The 16925-nt window shown below is 41.2% G+C and overlaps 1 protein-coding gene across 1 annotated transcript in view; it reads right to left on the bottom strand.

Annotated features, from left to right (window-relative positions):
- The window catches only part of OSBPL10 (oxysterol binding protein like 10), a 469724-nt gene that overhangs the window by 152041 nt on the left and 300758 nt on the right, over window positions 1–16925 (bottom strand). The window lies entirely within an intron of this gene.

Genomic DNA, 16925 nt, shown 5'->3' on the forward strand with positions numbered 1-16925 from the left:
TGAAAATAGACTGATATCAGGTGATGAAATCAAATTCATGCTTACCCCTTATCCTCAAACTGCTACGTTCTACACCATCCCCAAAGTCCATAAAGGACTCGCACCCCTTAAAGGACGCCCCATAGTCTCGGGGATCAACTCCTTAACCCAAAACATAGGCATATACATCGACAAGATATTGAGAACTTATGTCTCGGCATTACCCTCATTCATTAGAGACACATCGGACCTACTTACCAAAATTGACGGTCTGCAACTTGAGGATGGCATATTGCTGGCCTCCATAGATGTGGAGGCTCTATATAGCAACATACCACATAATCTGGGACTACATGCAATTGAGCACTTCTTAAAAACGAGGGGTATTCAATTCACAGCCCATAATGTGTTCATTCTCAAGTTAACCGAGTTTGTCCTGAGGCATAACTATTTTCTTTTTGACTCCAAGTACTTCCACCAGCTCAGGGGCACGGCAATGGGGAGCCCTTGTGCCCCCACCTATGCTAACCTGTTCCTGGGCTGGTGGGAGGATACACTGGTCTTCACGGAGGAGAATGCCTGGACATCGCGAATTGTCTTCTGGGGCCGCTATATCGATGATTTTAATATTCTGGAGCGGCTCCAGAAGACAATTCTCGGATTTTGTTGCATATCTCAACAATAACGAGATTGGTATGCATTTTACCTCGGAGATTGATGAGTGTAGCCTGGCTTTCCTAGACTTACATATTTCTTTGAATAACGGTGTATTAACTACAAAAACGTACAGGAAACCAACAGCTGCAAACAATCTACTTAGATGGGAGAGTCACCACCCAGTGAACCTTAAGTGTGGAATCCCAAAAGGACAATATCTTAGGATCCGCAGAAACTGTACCAGTAACTCAGATTTCTATAAACAGGCCAGAGACCTAAAGAACAAATTTAATGAAAGAGGATACCCTGACCGTCCACTAGAGAAAGCCTTTAAATCGGCCCTAAATACTGAAAGAAGGGAACTCCTGTCCTCAAAACAAAGGACAAGATTAGAAACAGACCCCATCTTTCGTATTATAGGAACCTATGATAATCAGAGCAGAGAAGTGAGGGAGATATTTAAAAAATACTGGGACATGCTTTTGACGGATATTGACGTGAAAGATATCCTCCCCACATATCCGGCTATAACATATCGTAGGGGACGGTCATTGGGTGACAGGTTTGTTCACAGTCACTATACCCCTGTCAAAAAAACTGGTACGTGGCTGGACAGAAGGCCTCTTGGTACCTTTAGATGCGGTTCATGTATTGCCTGCCCACATATTGTCCAAACAAAAACATTTACAAGCAATACTACCAAGAAAATATACACCATTAGGGATTTTGCAAACTGCAAAACCACAGGGGTTGTGTATTTGTGTACTTGCTCATGTAACCTACAATACGTGGGTAAGACCAAGAGAGAACTTAGAAGGAGGATTGGGGATCATCTCGGTGACGTGCGACATAGACGTGACACCCCTATAGCAAGACATATACAGAATTTCCATGATGGGAATAGCATGTCACTGAGATTTTGTGTAATTGAGGTGATCCGCCCATCCGTTAGAGGTGGGGACCTCAATAAAAAAATCCTACAAAAGGAGGCGGAGTGGACTCACAGGTTAAAAACTGTGAGTCCACTGGGCCTCAATGAAATGTTGTCATTTGCATGCTTCATTTAATTTTGGTTGTGTCTGAAAATACTCATTAACCACTGACCAATACATATATGTGTAAAATGGACCAAGCAGGAACATAATACATTGACCGTGATAGGTCATATTCTCTGATATCTATGTGTGAACAGCAATATCTCAATAGGGTTTATCCGGATACCTCTGTAATTACTCTATTTAATGTATGCTCACTATTAGGGTTGTCCCGATACCGATACTAGTATCGGTATCGGGACCGATTCCGAGTTTTCTCGGCGGTACTCAGCCGCCGATACCCCGCCCCGATACATAAATAGAATACTATGGGCGTAACTATGGGCGGGGCCCGGTGCAGTCACTGTACTCTTACACCGGGCCCCGCCGCTCACCAAAGTATTTATAAACGTGAATCCTTATCCTGTTTACTAACGCTGCCCTCTCCCATGTTCCCATGTCCCCCCTGTATCCCCACAGCACTTACTTAAGCTTCCATAGCAGGCAGAGCAGACGGCAGCAGTAACGTCACTCACTGACGTAGAGCGCCTGCTCCGCCCACTTTATGAGTGAAGCAGGCGGAGCAGACGCGCGACGTCAGTGAGTGACGTTACTGGTGCCGTCCGCTCTGCCTGCTATGGAAGCTTAAGTAAGTGCTGTGGGGATACAGGGGGGACATGGGAACATGGGAGAGGGCAGCGTTAGTAAACAGGATAAGGATTCACGTTTATAAATACTTTGGTGAGCGGCGGGGCCCGGTGTATTGGGGGACACTGTTATGAGGGGGATCTGTGGATGACATATAGCAGTGTCATCCACAGATCCTCCCCATAACAGTTCCATCCACAGATCCCCTATAACAGCACCATCCACAGATCCCCCACCAAATAACAATGCCATCCTCAGATCCCCCCACCCCATAACAATGCCATCCACAGATATCCCACCCCATAGCAGTACCATCCACAGATCCCCATAACAGTGCCATCCACAGATCCCCCATAACAGTGCCATCCACAGATCCCCATAACAGTGCCATCCACAGATCCCCATAACAGTGCCATCCACAGATCCCCCATAACAGCACCATCCACAGATCCCCATAACAGCGCCATCCACAGATCCCCCATAACAGTGCCATCCACAGATCCCCCATAACAGTGCCATCCACAGATCCCCCATAACAGTGCCATCCACAGATCCCCCATAACAGTGCCATCCACAGATCCCCATAACAGTGCCATCCACAGATCCCCATAACAGTGCCATCCACAGATCCCCATAACAGTGCCATCCACAGATCCCCCATAACAGTGCCATCCACAGATCCCCCATAACAGTGCCATCCACAGATCCCCCATAACAGTGCCATCCACAGGTCCCCCATAACAGTGCCATCCACAGGTCCCCCATAACAGTGCCATCCACAGGTCCCCCATAACAGTGCCATCCACAGATCCCCCACATGACAGTGCGTCATCCACAGATCCCCCAAAACGGTCACATGACATTTAAAAAAAGTATCGGTATTCGGTATCGGTGACTACTTGAAAAAAAGTATCGGTACTTGTACTCGGTCCTAAAAAAGTGGTATCGGGACAACCCTACTCACTATGTCCTGCCTATATAAACCACTGCACCCCAAATATAATGTACCCTTACCTGCCTTATATTGGTACTAGTCATCTATCTATCAGAGATAGTACCTTAAAAATAGGAAAAAACAGTAATTCAAGGGATGTATTCTGCAATGAATTAAGTATATACTGCAGAAAATCCATTGGTAATTCCTAATAAACTATACACAGCAAATTTTCAAGCCTGGGGGATCGATTGCCTTTGAAGTATTCTATACTTTGCGCATTCCTTTATTAAGTTGCTTTGAATACCGGGTTGAAGCCTCTTATTACATCGGGCACTAACATGACACTTCCGGTCATGCGCCGGTTGAAACGCAGGACTTCATCTCATGCGGTTCACAGTGGATCCCTCCCCCTGGCTTATGCGCATGTGCGAACAAAATACATCCATCTCCGGACGCGCAACTGAGAATGCGCCGGGTGGAGCGCACGACTTCACTTCGTGCGTTCCACATCGGACCTCGCTGGTTTCTGCGCATGCGCGTTCAAGGCAGTTCCGCTTCCGGATACACCAGCTGGAACGCACGCCACAACATGCGGTAAGCGACTCACCGCTATCTAATTAAGACTAATGTAAAAGGTATTTAAGGGGACAGTCCTAGACATTCGTTCTGGACTGCATCTATCCAGTGGGCTTATCAAAAAGAAAAGAAAGTGATTGTGCTTGACGGTTACCTAGCCGTTACTTTATCAGTATATACCCCCTGATGAATCTGACAGTATCTACTGTCAAAGGAAACGCGTCGGGATCTAAAAGAAAAAACGACATCTGGCTGTTGGTTTTTGGAGGACTCTCCTTCAGGGTGAGAATAATAGGGATAGCCACCGATAAGTGGGGTCGCTCCTTCTGGGGTGATTCTCCCGCAATTAGGCGGGAGACCTCTCCGCTTTCAGACAGGGCCACACTAGCTGTGTAGGGATACTCCTCCTGTTCCAATGTCCCAGGACCCAGAGTGCGTGGTATCTAACAATCGTTGACGTTACCTTCCAGCACACCAAGCTACCTCTGGGGATTGCATAGAGCCATCTACACGCCTGGATATTCGGAAAGAGGGACCGTCTATCTCCTATGCAACAAATCGTGAGTTACAAATACAGACGCAACTCAACTGCATCCTCATCCAGCATTTAGTACCTCGTATATGTATCTGTATATACAATTTATTACAGCCTGATGCATCATACGCAGTCTATTAATATTGTATATGTGGGACTTATTTTAAATTAAATATTATAAAAGCTAAGTTTTAGTAGGATAATAATTCAGTGAAACAATATATATATTCCTACAACATTCCTAATCTAACCAATTCTGTGAATTTTGTTTAGATAGATAGGACCGCAATTGAACGCGCAGAAACACTGGGCAGGACAGATGTAGTTATGAAGAAAGGTTCTTCTTTATTAGATATTGCTCATCAGGTGAACAGGTAAAAACTACGCGTTTCGGGGAAACTTAGGTCCCCTTCATCAGGTTAAAAGCTTCATACATACATAGTGTATAATGCACATATTTATATAATAAATAACCCCCAGAAAAACTCACCTGGAGGCGGCTCCTGGTGGGGTGAGACGCCCTCCAGGTGTGCTCTCATTTGCATACATTATGACAAACTTATAATACATGAATTCATGGGGGAACATTAAGATCATATGTTAACACAATTGAATTTGTTAAAATCGCCATATTTTTAAAATCGCCATATTTTTATTAAAATAGACGGAGCAAATCAATCTGTAATGTAGATCATGTTGTCGCAGGGCCGGCGGTCACATGGCCTCATTACTTATTCATTATTGCCGGGGTAGTGGATGCTCTAGCTCCCAGACCCGGACGCGCTCAGTACGGGCTTGATTACGTGATCGCTGGCTTCGCGATCATGTGACCAGAAGGGATAGTCACCTGACTAGTTGTCATGGTGATGACCAAACAAAGTGCCGGGCTGGATGTTGTGACCGCTTCTATCGCGATCACATAGCCTGCAAGGCGCAATGGCAAATTATTAAAGAGAAGGGTGTCAGTGTCACATGGGGTTAAGTTTGATTAACTGAACCATGCCTGGGCCACTTATACAAAATTATATAGCCTACAATTGGGACATATCGATAAATAAATAAATTCATGGATGGATAATATAAATGTATGAATAGTGAATTAAGATAATTAATAGATGGAGTGGGTATATAAATATAGGAATAAATAAATAGGGGTAATGGAGCAGTATATAGCGTGAGCATAATTATGGGAAATCATAAAATGATATGAGGTAGATATAAATATATATATAAATATATGTATAAAAAATATTGTGAAAGTAATAAAATGTAAAAAAAAAAATGTGAATATAAATATGCAAACAAACTAGTAAAAAATGATGTATAAAAATATTCATAAAAAATACATACATCTATATAAACATACATATAAATATATACATTCAGTTCATGGAATGGTGTGTGACATGGTTGTGGTTAGAGGGGATTACGGGTAATAATTACTGAAAAAACAGCAATAGGTGATCCTTAGTATAAGTTAAAATCATAATACAATAGAATATTGAATTTGAAAAAAAAGGGGGGAGGGTGCATAAAAGCTATCTCAAAATGATCCGTTTGGTACTAAAATAGGTTTAAAAGTTGATCTCAAAGTCCTCATTTAATCCATATGGGTTGAGGCTATTCAGTTTATAAATCCCGACCAGTACATCTCTCGACGTCTAATACATTGTAGATTCTTACGTTAATGTACTGGTATTTGCTCTATAGGTGTGATTTTGAATCCCAAGAAGCTACCCTCATTGTAATTTGCAGCATGTCTCGAAAGGCTGTGTTTTTTACATGTATTTTTAACCCTTTCAGGAACAAGCCATTTTTCACCTTTCTGCCCAGGCCATTTTTAGCAAATTTGATATGTGTCACTTTATGTGGTAATAACTTTAAAATGCTTTTACTTATCCAGGCCATTCTGAGAATGTTTTCTTGTGACATATCGTACTTCATGACAGCGGTAAAATTGAGTAAAAAAAATTCATTTTTATTTATAAAAAAAATACCAAATTTACCAAAGATTTGTAAAAAAATTGCAAATTTCAAAGTTTACATTTCTCTACTTCTATAATACATAGTAATACCTCCAAAAATAGTTATTACTTTACATTCCCCATATGTCTACTTCATGTTTGGATCATTTTGGGAAGGATATTTTATTTTTTGGGGATGTTAAAAGGCTTAGAAGTTTAGAAGCAAATCTTAAAATTTTTACGGACCAGTTCAGGTCTGGTCACTTTGCGAGGCTTACATAATAGAAACCACCCCATTCTATAAACTACACCCCTCACGGTATTCAAAACTGATTTTACAAACTTTGTTAACCCTTTAGGTGTTCCACAAGGATTAATGGAAAATAGAGATACAATTTCAAAATTTCTCATTTTTGGCAGATTTTCCATTTTAATAATTTTTTTCCAGTTACAAAGCAGGGCGCAGAAGGAAAGGAATGCCATACGGTTTTTGAAAGGCAGATTTTGCTGGACTGGTTTTTTTGACACCATGTCCCATTTGAAGCCCCCCTGATGCACCCCTAGAGTAGAAACTCCATAAAAGTGACCCCATCTAAGAAACTAGACCCCTCAAGGTATTCAAAAATGATTTTACAAATGTCGTTAACCCTTTAGGTTTTCCACAAGAATTAATGGAAAATAGAGATACAATTTCAAAATTTCACATTTTTGGCAGATTTTCTATTTTAATAATTTTTTTCCAGGTACAAAGCAAGGGTTAACAGCCAAACCAAACTCAATATTTATGGCCCTGATTCTGTAGTTTACAGAAACACCCCATATGTGGTCGTAAACCGCTGTACGGGCACACGCAGGGCGCAGAAGGAAAGGAATGTCATACGGTTTTTGGAAGGCAGGTTTTGCTGGACTGGTTTTTCTGACACCATGTCCCATTTGAAGCCCTCCTGATGCACCCCTAGAGTAGAAACTCCAAAAAAGTGACCCCATTTTAGAAACTACAGGATAGGGTGGCAGTATTGTTGGTACTAGTTTAGGGTACATATGATTTTTGGTTGCTCTATAATACACTTTTTGTGAGGCAAGGTAACAAGAAATAGCTGTTTTGGAACCGTTTTTATTTTTTGTTATTTACAACATTTGTCTGACAGGTTAGATCCAGGGCTGTGGAGTCTGTAGATAAATGCTCCGACTCCTCAGTTTTTGGTACTTCCGACTCAGACTCCCCGACTCCGACTCCTCTGTATTTAATATGCAAATGTATTTTATACATTCCTTGAAGGAAAGAAAGGCAACATACATGTCATTACCATAGAACTACTGGCTAGGAAACTGCTGTCTTCTCCTTTGTGTGCTGATCTTCTGCTGAAGATAGGGCAGTCTTCTCCTTTGTGTGCTGATCTTCTGCTGAAGATAGGGCAGTGGGAGGATCCAGGAAGGGACAGGGGAAGGGGCATTTATTTTAAAACATGATTTCCCTAGTAGAATCCCATAGTCATGTTTAAAGTTTAAGCTAACAATCTGAGTTTACAAGTTTTTATAGCCTAAGGGCTCTTTCACACCTGCGTTCTTTTCTTCCGGCATAGAGTTCCGTCGTCGGGGCTCTATGCCGGAAGAATCCTGATCAGGATTATCCCCATGCATTCTGAATGGAGTGAAATCCGTTCAGGATGCATCAGGATGTCTTCAGTTCCGGAACGGAACGTTTTTTGGCCGGAGAAAATACCGCAGCATGCTGCGCTTTTTGCTCCGGCCAAAAATCCGGAACACTTGCCGCAATGCCGGATCCGGAATTAATGCCCATTGAAAGGCATTGATCCGGATCCGGCCTTAAGCTAAACGTCGTTTCGGCGCATTGCCGGAGCCGACATTTAGCTTTTTCTGAATGGTTACCATGGCTGCCGGGACGCTAAAGTCCTGGCAGCCATGGTAAAGTGTAGCGGGAAGCGGGGGAGCAGTATACTTACCATCCGTGCGGCTCCCGGGGCGCTCCAGAGTGACGTCAGGGCGCCCCAAGCGCATGGATCATTTGATCGCATTGGACACGTCATCCATGCGCATGGGCCGCTCTGACGTCATTCTGGAGCGCCCCGGGAGCCGCACGGACTGTAAGTATACCGCTCCCCCGCTCCCGCTCCTACTATGGCAACCAGGACTTTAATAGCGTCCTGGGTGCCATAGTAACACTGAAAGCATTTTGAAGACGGTTCCGTCTTCAAATGCTTTCAGTACACTTGCGTTTTTCCGGATCTGGAGTGTAATTCCGGCAAGTGGAGTACATGCCGGATCCGGACAACGCAAGTGTGAAAGAGCCCTTAGCTGAATGACAGCAGTTTTTCAAATGGTTTACAGCTTCAGTCTTGAACTATTGACTATCCATTCCCTTCACTTATACAAGTGTCTAGTTCTGCAAAAAACATATTTACTTAATCAGTTATCAGTGAGAGGCTAGGTTAACCATGGGCGTTGTGTTCCCTGTAACAGCGGAACACAACACAATGGAAAGTATAAGTATTGCCGCTCCTTAACTTTGCGTTGCGTGCCATATAGTGAAGCATATGAAAAGCATTCTTCCTCATGGTCACTTAACGTGTTCGTTTTGCAGTAACGTGATGCACTGCATGCATTGGCCTTTATTCTTACAGTAGAAAAGTACCGTACTTTTCGCAAAAGTGGGGGAAAAATAGCAGTGCGTCTTATGGAGCGAATGCTACAACCGTCCGGTGAATAGGCTGAGAGGGAGGAGGGGCTGGGGGCCGGCATCTGTTTCTGTAATGGCAGTGGGGCCCGGTGCAGTCACTGTATTCTACTACACCAGGCCCCGCTCACTGTAGTATACGGTAATCATATCTAACTTGTGGGTATTGTTAAAGTATTCCAATCATCTTAAATCTAGCGCTGTATTACTTACTACTAACTTCTTGGCAGTCAGGAGGCCTGGTGGGCGCTCGTAGCGTAGCTCACTACGTCACGCGCCTGCTCCGCCCACTTTATGAATGAAGCAGGCACCGGGCCCCGCTGCCATTACAGAAACAGATGCCGGCCCCTATTCACTACACAGGGACACTGTTATGGGGGAAATCTGTGGATGACACATAAGATAAGATGCTGTATATATGCCATCCACAGATGCCCCCATAACAGTGCCATCCACAGATGCCCCCATAACAGTGCCATCCACAGATGCCCCCATAACAGTGCCATCCACAGATGCCCCCATAACAGTGCCATCCACAGACCACCATTAGTTCAAAACCCATCAAAAGCACACCTTTTGGTTCATATTTTGGGGTGCGTGTGACTTTTTGATCGCTTGCTATTACACTTTTTGTGATGTAAGGTGACAAAAAATGGTTTATTTAGCACAATTTTAATTTTTTATTTTTTACGGTGTTCATCTCAAGGGTTAGGTCATGTGATATTTTTATAGAGCCGGTCGATACGGACGCGGCGATACCCAATATGTATACTTTTTTTTATTTATGTAAGTTTTACACAATATCATCATTTTTGAAACAAAAAAAAAAACATGTTTTAGGGTCTCCATATTCTGAAAGCCATATTTTTTTCAGTTTTGGGATGGTCTTAGGTAGGGTCTCATTTTTTGCGGGATGAAATGACGGTTTGATTGGCACTATTTTGGGGTGCATATGACTTTTTGATCGCTTGCTATTACACTTTTTGTGATGTACGGTGACAAAAAATGGCTTTTTTACACCGTTTTTATCTTAATTTTTTTATGGTATTCACCTGAGGGGTTAGGTCATGTGATATTTTTATAGAGCAAGTTATTACGGACGCTGCGATACCTAATATGTATACTTTCTTTTTATTTATGTAAGTTTTACACAATGATTTCATTTTTGAAGCCAAAAAAAAATCATGTTTTAGTGTTTCCATAATCTGAGAGCCATAATTTTTTCAGTTTTTGGGCGATTATCTTAGGTAGGGTCTCATTTTTTGCGGGATGAGATGACTGTTTGATTGGCACTATTTTGGGGTGCATATGACTATTTGATCACTTGCTATTACACTTTTTGTGATATAAGATGACAAAAAATTGTTTCTTTAGCACAGTTTTTATTTTTTTATTTTTTACGGTGTTCAGCCGGTCGATACGGACATGGCGATACCTAATATGTATACTTTTTTTTTATTTATGTAAGTTTTACACAATAATATTTTTGAAAAAAAAAAAAAACATGTTTTAGTGTCTCCATATTCTGAAGGCCATAGTTTTTTCAGTTTGTGGGCGATCATCTTAGGGAGGGTCTCATTTTTTGCAGGATGAGAGGACGGTTTGATTGGCACTATTTTGGGGTGCATATGACTTTTTGATCGCTTGCTATTACACTTTTTATGACAAAAAATGGTTTATTTAGCAGAGTTTTTCTTTTTTCTTTCTTACAGTGTTCATCTCAGGGGTTAGGTCATGTGATATGTTTATAGAGCCGGTCGATACGGACCCAGCGATACCTAATATGTATACTTTTTTTTTCCCCAAAATTTTTTACCAATTTCTTTTAACTTTATTTGGGGGAAATTATGTTTTTGTTTATTTTTACTTGAAACGTAATTTTTTTGGGGGAAAACTATTTTTTTCAACTTTTTTTCACTTTATTTCTTGTCCCACTTTGGGACTTGAACTTTTGGGGGTCTATTCCCCTTTACAATGCATTCCAATACTTCTGTATTGGAATGCATTGGCTGTATGAGTAATCTCACAGGCTCGTCACCGGAAGACATCACACTGCATTCCATGCCATCGGGTCCCCCCTACAGCTGCATGGGGACCCGATGGCACTGCCGCACCAGGTAAAAGCCGCAAACCGCAGGTCTGAATTTTTTTTTGTTATTTACAATGTCCATCTGACAGGTTAGATCATGTGGTATTTTTATAGAGAAGGTTGTTATGGACGCGACAATGTTTGTTTCAGTTTTATATAATAAAGCATTTTAAAAAAATATATATTTTTGTGTCTCCATATTCTGAAAGCCATATTTATTTTTATTTTTTTGGGTGACTGTCTTTTTCGGTATGAGATGACGGTTTGATTGGCACTATTTTAGGGTTTGCATGACTTTTTGATCGCTTGCTATTACACTTTATGTGATGTAAGGTGACAAAAAATTGCTTTTTTGACACTGTTTTTATTTTTATTTTTTACGGTGTTCACCTGAGGGGTTAGTTCATGTGATATTTCTATACAGCAGGCTCTTACGGATGCGGTGATACCTGATATGTATACTTTTTTATTTTATTTATGTTTTACACAATAACAGCATATTTATATTTAAAATAATCATGTTTCATTGTTTCCATATTCTGAGAGCCTCTAATTTTTTGCGGGATGAGGTGACGGTTAGTTTGGTACTATTATGGGGGCATAAGCCTTTTTGATCGCTTGGTGTTGCACTTTTAGTGATGTAAGGTGACAAAAAATAATTTTTTTAGCACAGTTTTTATTTTATTTTTTTATGGTGTTCACCTGAGGGGTTAGGTCATGTGAAATTTTTATAGAGCCGGTCGATATAGACACGGCGATACCTAATATGTCTACTTTTCTTTTTCTCCCTATTTAAAAATAAATAAATTCCATATTTTTTTCACTTTATCTTATGCCCCACTCTGGGATTTCAACTTTTGGGGGGCTGATTCCCTTTACAATGCATTACAATACTTCTGTATTGTAATGCATTGGCTGTAAGTGTATTACTGAGTGTAATACACTTACAACTTCCTGCCTGTGAGATCCAGGGGGCTGCCTTCCCTGCCATTGGGTCCCCGTCACAGCAGCGCGGGGACGCGATGGGCACCCTGCACACATCTGAAGTCCGCACGTGCCGCGGTCAGCACTGACCGTGCAGAGGTTAATGCTCCGGCATCAGTGATTTCACCGATGCCGACACATACAGCAGGGGTCCGGCTATCAGTGACTGCCGGACTCCTGCCGCTGATCGGGCAGGCGCACCTCCTGCACTGGCCCGATCAGCGCGCCGTACATGTCTGGTTGCGCCGTACATGTAAGGCGCTAGGCGTTAAGGGGTTAACATTCGACCTATGTTTATTTAGTCTATTGCGTAGTGTGTGCAATGTGCGCCCAACATATTGTATGCCACAGGGGCATTCCAAAACATAAACCACGTGTGTGGAGTTACAATCCAGTGCCCCTAGTATTGGGAAGGTTGCTCCATCAATTTTGTTTTCAAAACAAGTGGCTTGGCAGATGGTCTCGCAACATAGACATCTAGGCTGTCCACATCTTTTACTACCTTGTTTTTGTGGAACATCTAAGTGTTCATCTGTTTTCTCTGTGTCTCTTATTCTGCTTGGTGCTAAAATGTTTTATAGGGTGCACGCTCTTCTATAGGTGAGAATGGGTACTTTTGGGATAATTTAACTTAAAATGGGATCTTTTTTTAGAATGTGCCAGTGTTTTTTTTTTTAAATAGATTTTACCAGGTTGTGGTTTTGGTTGAAGGTGGTGATAAAATTCAATGATTGGTTACTCTCTTTTGTTCTTGTTTTAGGTTTCGGCAACAGACACTCCAATTGGGTGAGCTCGGAAGCTTGTTTTTTTGCTGCAATAATTATCTGTTCAGGGTACCCCTTTTCTCTGAATCTCGATGTAAGACCTCGCTTTGTTGTTCGAAGTCCTTTTCCAAAGTACAGTTTCGTCTATTTCTCTTGAACTGGCTAAATGGAATGTTTTGTTTCCATTTTTTGTAATGTGTGCTTTTAAAATGGAGGTAGCTGTTACTGTCCACCTTTTTAAAAAAAAGTCCTGGTTAAAATCTCGCCCCCTTGTATAAAAATTTCCAAGTTTAAAAACTCTGTTTTGTTATTGTGATGAGATCCCGTGAATGAGATTCCCCACTGATTGTCATTTAGATTTTTCATGAATTCTTTATTAGTTTTGCTGTCTCCCTTCCAGACGATAATTAGGTCATCGATGTACCTTTTAAAAAAGATAATATTGTTGGTCCAATATTTCATTTGGTAGTTATAAGTTTCCTTAAATTAGCCCATAAATAAATTTGCAAAATTGGGAGAAAATCTCGTGCTCATAGCGGTACCCCGTACCTGTCTGTAGATTTGGTCTTGAAAATTAAATGTGTTATTTGTCAATATAAATTCGATACTTTTAGTAATAAACTCCTTTTGTTGTGTTGGCATTGATTTATCTTTTGCTAGAAAGTCTGCTGTACATTTTATCCCTAATCCATGGGGAATATTAGAGTAAAGGGCTGACACATCTAGAGTAAGCCAATGGAAGTCTTCCTTCCATTTAATATTTTTTAGTTCCATTATGATGAATCTTTAATATATGACTTCAGACATACTACGTGTTTCTGTAAAAAGATATCAATGTATTGTGACAGGTTTCTTGTGAGTGAGAGTACTTCAGAAATAATGGGCCTTCCTGGTGGGTTTTGAAGGTTCTTGTGAATTTTAGGAAGATGTCGAGTCTGTGACTATTATAAATTCTATTTCCTTTTTGTCTAGGATCTCATCTGCTGACTTAATGACTGAAACTCTTATTTGTCCAGTGGGGAGGGGTCTTCTTTAAGGGGTTTGTAATAGTCGGTATCAGAAAAAATCCCGAGTGCTTCATTAATGTAATCGTCTCTATTTTGAATGAGTATGCCCCCCCCCCTTTATCCGCATTTTGGATGATTATATCTAAATTAGATTAGAGTTTTTTCATGGCTAGTTTTTCGTGAGGTTTCAGGTTATATTTCGGAACGGTGATTGAATTTATCTGAGGGAGTTCTTCAGCTACAATGGAATAAAAGGTATCGATAAAATTACCTTTGTGGTGCAGAGGGTAGAAACTAGAAGGTGGCTTAAGGCCCGATGGCACGCCCAAAGAAAGGTGTTGGTCTATGTCGCTTTTCATTTTGGATTGTGGTATTTTTGACTGCTCCATAATTTAAAAATGTCTCTTCATGGGGAGTTTTTTAATAAATTTATTTAGATCAAGAAATAAATCAAACTCATTGATTTTTGATGTTGGGCAGAAGGATAAACCTTTTGCTAGTAGGGAGTTTTCATCCTTTGTTAGTCTGTATGAGGATAAGTTGAAAATACCTGTAGTTTGTGGTGTTGGGGGGTTTGTTATGTTCGTCTTTTTTATTGTTTTCTTTTTGCTTTTACCACCTCTGCATCCCCTTCTGAATTTTTTATTTTTGCAGATTTCCGTCCCAGGGGTTGGAAGTAATTGGTGATGGTTGTGCTGTTGGGACTTTTCATAATCGGGTATATTGCAGTGGGGGTGATAAGTGGAGGTAGGGCTAAAAAAAACTAAGAAGTTGATGTTCCCACTAGAGGATGAAGTTCTGAAGTGTTAATGTCTATGTTGGTATCTTCTGGATTTGTAGATTTTGTTTGTAAGGTGTTACTAAAGAGTTCCGCGGAGGGAACTTGAGGTATGCATTTTGGTTGACTCAATGGATGAGAGTCTGCAGGGGGGGTATGGTTATAGATGGTTATGAGTGAATCCGCCTCTAGATCTGATGGTAGAGATTCGACTGGAGAGTTTGAATATGTAGTGAACTGAGTAGGTGGTAAGTTGAGTGGGGCACATTCTGCCAGGATGTCTGCACTGAAACCGGTAGGAGAAATCTTAGTGTAAGGGGTCTGTTATGCTTTGCCACACCTAGACGTAATATTCTCAGATGAGAATAATAGGGTATTAAACTCCAGATTGGATACATCGTCTCTATTCACCTTGGAAGTGGAAGGATTGGGTATATTTAGATGGATATTGGCAAAATGCCCTGAGCTTTGTAATGAAGTGTCTCTCTGTCGATGTTCTATAGACTGATCTTGAGTGCAAATAAATTGAGAGAGACTTTGTTTGTATTTTCTATATTGTTGTTTTTTGTTTATAGGTGGTTCTTGGAGTTTCTTGGATCTGTTACTGTTGATATACTGTATGTATGACCTGTCTTTCTGTATTTATGTGATGCATTTGGGATTTTGTTCTTTGGTTCAGGATTTGTCTGTGGTGTGTGGTGTAGTGATCTACTTATCCTGTTGGTGGAGGATTCTGAATCTTTATGCGGATTGTTTGTGTTAGCGTAATTTGCTTGTTCATTTTTTAACTAAAATTTATTGTTGTTGGTAGCAAAATCTGATCTGTCCCTTGCTAATTCAGTACCCTTTTTTTTTTTAAAGAATTTCTTTTTCATATGCTAGTATTCTGGCAGTTATCATGCGGTCGAACTTTGTGACGGCCGCACATGATCTATATCTAGAAAGTTTGAGATAGGATTCATGTATTTTATTGTTCAGGTCTAGATAAAGCGCTCTCCTTTTATCTATTAACCTTGTCATAAGCCTTTTGGCACATTCCAAAAGATATAAGTCCCAGTCCTCGCAAAAGACGGGGTCCTCTTAAATGAGTTCTCGAAACGTAGCCTGAGGCCATGTGGGCCGATTTTTTTTCGTACATAGATATCTAGAAAAATCGCATCTAGGTGATGCTGGATTTCATCCAACATCAGTCTCTCTAGTTTGTTAAATAGACACAATAAAGTTTTTTCATCTATACTTGCTGTTTCATTGGAGTCAGATTCAGGATTGCACATGGGTGGAATCCGGGTGCACTGGTTTATCAGACGTTCCCGTTGTTCCAACCGATTTGGGATGTAATCCATATTTATTATCCAGGCGTTAGATCTCCCCTATGTGCTGCTCTTATATATATATATGGATGTTCCAGATGGTCAGAAGTTAGGCAGTTTAGAGTGGAGAAGCTGTAAGTGTATATGAAAAAATCAGGTGAAGCAGTTTTTACCTGCTTCACCTGATGAGCAATATCTAATAAAGAAGAACCTTTCTTCATAACTACATCTGTCCTGCCCAGTGTTTCTGCGCCTCAACTGGAGTCCTAGCTATCTAAAACGTTATTGGCTCTGAGGAATTTGGTCCCTTCCTTCTGAAATTGTGGACGCTATGGCAGCATACCCGGCGGTTGGACAACTACTCACAAAAAGCCTACTATAGAATTTTGCCTATACCTAGCACAACCGCTCAAGGTGAGCCTCAAATTTTGTATTCTGCTAACCAGTTACATTATCTAGGCCATACTACCCTATGGTGCGTTTTCTTTCATATACACTTACAGCTTCTCTGCGCTTAACTACCTAACATACAAATTTATATCACATTACAAATGGAAAATTTCCGGTGTAACATTGAGTGCTCATTATTGTCAAAAGAGCCGCCATTAACAAAACAGCCCCATTAAAGCGTCACAATCCTAAATCTGTTTCTGTTAGTACGGCACTATATATTTTTAAAATTTATTTAATGCACTATAGCGTTGTTATGTTCCGCAGCGCTTTACAGACATTAGTATCACACTGTCCCCAGTGGGGCTCACAATCTAAGTTCCCTATCAGTATGTCTTTGGAGTGTGGGAGGAAACAGGAGTACCTGGAGGAAACCCACACAAACACGGGGAGAACATACAAGCTCCATGCAGATGTTGCCCTTGGTCAGATTCGAACCCAGGACCCCAGCGCTGGCAAGGCGCCAGTGCTAACCACTGAGCCACTATGCTGCCCGTATAGCGCTGCCCTAGCCCATT

The sequence above is a fragment of the Bufo bufo genome, chromosome 5 (genome assembly GCF_905171765.1).
Source record: "Bufo bufo chromosome 5, aBufBuf1.1, whole genome shotgun sequence".
NCBI classification, from domain to species: domain Eukaryota; kingdom Metazoa; phylum Chordata; class Amphibia; order Anura; family Bufonidae; genus Bufo; species Bufo bufo.